This window comes from Propithecus coquereli, unplaced genomic scaffold (genome assembly GCF_000956105.1).
Source record: "Propithecus coquereli isolate 6110/MARCELLA unplaced genomic scaffold, Pcoq_1.0 Scaffold175, whole genome shotgun sequence".
Lineage (NCBI taxonomy): Eukaryota > Metazoa > Chordata > Mammalia > Primates > Indriidae > Propithecus > Propithecus coquereli.
In genome coordinates, this window is record NW_012142190.1 from 1319913 (window position 1) to 1324800 (window position 4888).

Here is a 4888-nt window from a genome sequence, read left to right on the forward strand (position 1 = left end):
GCCCTCAGTGAAAACCTTAAGGGAGATAACAGAATTGAAGTGTTTGAGATCCACTGGATTCACATTTCCAAGTCAATATATATTTGTTTATACCATTGTTAACATATTTTCCAAAATATTTACTTTTTAATTTGCATCTCTCATAATTAACTTGATGGTATTTTTAAAAACCACCGTATCTAGTCATTTCCCCATAAGTCACAGAAAATGGAAATGTTGTTTTCTATAGGTCCTGGCCTCTGTTAGGAGAGTTAATGAGACCTTACTGAAAGTTGGGTCCAGTCCAGAGCTAGGCCCTGGAGCGCTGGGCAATCTAGCCCAGCTTCTTTACATATAAAGAACAGAGAAGGTCATTGTGCCAGTTTGAATTGTGCCAGGTCACAGGTTACCCAAGCTCTCCTCTTTGGTTGCCAGTGTTTTTTTTCCTTATTAAAAATATCGTTAAGATGCCAGACTCTACAATGAATAAATTGGTGCCTACTGCAGCGGTCACTGATTTACTATCTTAACTGTCACCATGGCCAATGCCACTCCCAGAGCCTCACCACTTGGAAAACGTGTTGAAGGTTATAAAATATCTCCCCTAGAAAAATGCATATATACAAACAACTCTGCATTCAATGGAATCCAAACAATGTCCATATTCCCCCAACCACCTCCCAGTAAACACACAGCCAGAAGGCAGCCATCTGCAGGCCAGGAAGGTCACCCTCACCGAACCCAGCAATGCTTGCACCTCTTGGACTTCCAGCCTTCAAGGCTGTGAGAAATAAATTTCTGTTGTTTCAGCCACTCAGTCTGTGGTATTTTGTTATGGCAGTCTGAGCTGACTAACACTACTCTAACAAAGAAAAATATAAAATAAGAAATGTGACGCTCCCTTTAGGAAGGAAAGCAGCTTTTGATAAAACAGGAACTGGTGAGTAGGTTGACCAAATAACTTAAAAAAAAAAAACAAAAAACTATGAACTAGATTACTTGGATCTAAAAACATTTTCTTTATTTACTTATTGTGTTATAAATCCCTCTGCTGGGCTATGAGAGGTTAGAAAATACAGAATATTCATGGGTTGCTAAATAAGTAACTGTTTACCAACAAGGTTAAGAAAAAGTATAAAGTAAGACTAAATTTAACTATATGTTCTATCTTAAGTAATGACTTTTTCTACTTTGTTTTCCTGTCATTACACATAAAGAGGTCAGGACTCCTCTGCTGTCAAAATGTTTTATTACAGTAACTTGGTCTCTTGCTTCCCTGGTATAGTAGTTTATAAGTTTACAACTTTGAATTAAATAAAACTACTTCTGACAGTTTAAAAAACTAAAATACATGGGTAACAGTATAAAACTCTAACTTAAAGGACTTTCCTGATATTCAAATGAGGTGATGGATATGGAATCTTTTTATAAACAAATAAAAGTTTTACAAATTTCTGTTACTAATTTTTGAACTTTAAATACTAATAATTCCAATTCTTAATGATAATAATAAAGACAATATTATTCAAGGGAAAAAAAACCTAAAATACAAAGCAGAACTTTGTTTACACTTCATTAGTATAGGTGTGTATATCTCACACATATATATGTACAAACTAAAGTCTAGAAAGACATGTACCAAATACTAGCAGTAGTTATTTGTACATTAAAGTTGGTCTTTAGTTTCTTCTTTCTGTATTTCTTTAAAATATAAAGCAGAACTTTGTTTACACTTCATTAGTATAGGTGTGTACATCTCACACATATATATGTACAAACTAAAGTCTAGAAAGACATGTACCAAATACTAGCAGTAGTTATTTGTACGTTAAAGTTGGTCTTTAGTTTCTTCTTTCTGTATTTCTTTAAAATATTCTAGGTTGGTGCAAAAGTAATTGCAGTTTTTATCATTGTTGAAATTTGCCCTTTGATATTGGAATACATTCTCAAATGTGGCTATGTTATACATCATTTTAATGCGCATTTCTCGCTTTATGTGTTTTTGCTGATGATTTATTACTTGCTGTTTATTTTATATTTATTTTAGACTATGGAAATGTTAGACAAAAAGCAAATTAGAGTGATTTTCTTATTCATGTTCAAAATGGGTTGCAGCAGAGACAACTCGCAACATCAACAACACATTTGGCCCAGGAACTGCTAACGAACGTACAGTGCACTGGTGGTTCAAGAAGTTTTGAAAAGAAGACAAGAGCCTTGAAGATGAGGAGCGCAGTGGCCGGCCATCAGAAGTTGACAACAACCAATTGAGAGCAATCATTGAAGCTGATCCTCTTACAACTACCCAGGAAGTTGCCGAAGAACTCAAGGTCAACCACTCTACTGTCGTTCGGTATTTGCAGCAAATTGGAAAGGTGAAAAAGCTCAGTAAGTGGTTGCCTCATGAGCTAATCGAAAATCAAAAAATCATCGTTTTGAAGTATTGTCTTCTCTTCTTGTATGCAACAACAATGAACCATTTCCTCATCAAATTGTGCACGAAAAATGGATTGTATACGACAACCGGTGATGACCAGTTCAGTGGTTGGACTGAGAAGAAGCTCCAAAGCACTTCCCAAAGCCAAACTTGCATCTAAAAAAGGTCATGGTCACTGTTTGGTGGGCTGCTGCCCGTCTGATCTACTACGGCTTTCTGAATCCCAGCAAAACCATTCCATCTGAGAAGTATGCTCAGCAAATCAATGAGATGCACCAAAAACTGCAACGCCTGCAGCCGGCATTGGTCAACAGAAAGGGCCCAATTCTTCACCACAACAATACCCACCAGCTCATCGCACAACCAACGCTCTAAAAGTTGAATGAATTGGGCTACAAAATTTTGCCTCCCCTGCTACATTCACCTGACCGCTCACCAACTGACTACCACTTCTACCACTTCTTCAAGCATCTAGACAACTTTTTGCAAGGAAAATGCTCCCACAACCAATTTTCAGTAGGATGCAGAAAATGCTTTCCAAGAGTTCGACGAATCCCAAAGCACAGACTTTTACAGTACAGGAATAAACAAACTTATTTCTCATTGGCAAAAATGTGTTGATTGTAATGGTTCCCATTTTGATTAATAAAGATGTGTCTGAGCCTAGTTATAATGATTTAAAATTCATGGTCTGAAACCGCAATTACTTTTGCACCAACCTAACAGAATAACATGACTATTCAAAGTGTATTCCTTAATCATTTCAGAATATCCCTAATAAACTATGAATATTAAAAAATTCTTAAATCTATCAAGTACTATATCAGGAGGGGCTTTCAAAGCAACTTAAACAATTTTCTTAAGTAGACATTCCCCTTGAGATTATAAAACATAAAAAGCTAAGCGTGTCAATTGTAACAAATGTACCATTCTGGTGGCGGATGACAATGGGGGGGACTGTGCACATACGGAGACAAGGGGTATATGGCAAATCTCTGTACATTTCTCTCAGTTTTGCTGTGAACCCCTGAAGATTACTCATTGAATCTAAGTTAAGACCTTCTGTTCTAAGTTTGGCTGAAGGAATCATCTATGGACATTCTCTGTTTCTCTCTCTTTTTTTTCCTCTCACAAGCTTAAAAACAAAACAACACACACACATATACACACTTCACTCCATAAATACAACTGTCTAGGTTCGTGCTGCAAAGATCTCAGCATTTCCTTTTTTAAAACCAACATACATCACTGTCACCAATAAACTGATATTATAACTCTCATATTTCAAAAATTAACGGTTTAAAGAGTTTATATAGATGTTCAGAATGTTGGAAACTTCTGGCCCTCTAGATGTGTTTGATACAGGTTTAAAATTTTTTAAATGTTTCTAGGCGGGCATAATCTTCAGTGCTACTCAGACCTAATCACTCTGGCCTGCTTCAAACACTTAGGAAACCCGCCTAGCTCCAGAAAACATCTGAGTTTGTAACTCATGGTAGAGTGTGAATGGGGTTTGGGGCTACGAAATGAGAACAAAAAGCAGGGTAAGATTTTAAAATCTACTCAGAGGGAACCTAATTACACCTTGGGGGAGAATATAACAACTTTAAGAGTAAGTCTGTAAATACATAAATCTAAGAATTTATCAAGTTTTACTATCCAAAACTAACAAACACTATTTCAAGAAAGAAGTTACGTCCAAAATTAAAAATAGCAGCAATAAACACACGACATTAACCGCTTGCCTGAAACACTTGCAGTGCCTGGAACAGTGCCTGGCACACAGTAGGTGCTCAGCCAATATTTATTGACTAATACTTCAGTTTCTTCAGTTTCAAGATGCAAGTGAAAGTGTAGATCGGAAAAGGTTAGAGCGAAGATCCCAATCTAGGTGTCAGCATTCTGGGCATTGTATCGAATAGCCAGTGCAGCATGTAGAATGGGAATGGATAATACCCAGTTCTTGGTAGTGCTGTGGACATGTGGATACTTCGAATGCATAAACACCTCAATCTTTAATTTGTCGGGCTCTGGATCTTTACTGTCAGCAGCATGCCACAGTTAATATAAATGCTATCACTTAGTAAACTATTTTGAAAAGCAAAATTAATTCTGAGCTACCATATTAACATATATATTGGGCCTAGTTTTGGGTTACTCATATGGAAGATTAACGGATTGGTCGTAACTTGGTCCCATGCTTATACCTATGAGATAACCTTGCTCCTAAACTAGAGGCATGCAGTCAAGGATATCTTAGGACTGTAACACTAGTGGAGGAAAACATTGAATTCCCATAATTTCCTTTAGAAGAAATCTTGAAAGCAATCACTCGGATAAACACCTGAATACACAGGTTGGTCAGTAGTTAACTGCTCCTGCATTATATATAGTAAGAATCTTCTTGGGCTTATTCAGACAAATAATGTCAATTATAGCTCCTCTTCCTAAATGTTTGACAATTTTTTAAAA

The 4888-nt window shown here is 36.6% G+C and overlaps 1 protein-coding gene across 1 annotated transcript in view; it reads right to left on the minus strand.

The window, feature by feature from the left end:
- The window catches only part of UBL3 (ubiquitin-like 3), a 77959-nt gene that overhangs the window by 10253 nt on the left and 62818 nt on the right, over positions 1–4888 (minus strand). The window lies entirely within an intron of this gene.